This window comes from Lagopus leucura, unplaced genomic scaffold (assembly GCF_019238085.1).
Source record: "Lagopus leucura isolate 7727_CA_CO unplaced genomic scaffold, USGS_WTPT01 Super-Scaffold_806, whole genome shotgun sequence".
In the NCBI taxonomy this organism is placed as follows: Eukaryota; Metazoa; Chordata; class Aves; order Galliformes; family Phasianidae; genus Lagopus; species Lagopus leucura.
The window spans coordinates 308,002-308,213 of NW_024962260.1; positions in this window are offsets into that span (position 1 = coordinate 308,002).

Genomic DNA, 212 nt, shown 5'->3' on the forward strand with positions numbered 1-212 from the left:
CAAAGCCCAGCCGGGCTCTGAAGGAGAGGGCAGTCAGCAAGAAAGAAAGCGCTATGCCCCGTCAGAGTGCCCTGCTCCCTCCTTGGGCCTTTCACGCCAGCCCAGCATTTCGGGGGGATTTTTGTCCCGGGCCCGCGGCGCAACGGGCCAGAGCCGATCGCGGCGGGCGGGCGCAGCGGGGACGGGGAGACGCGCGCCCGGCACAGACGCGC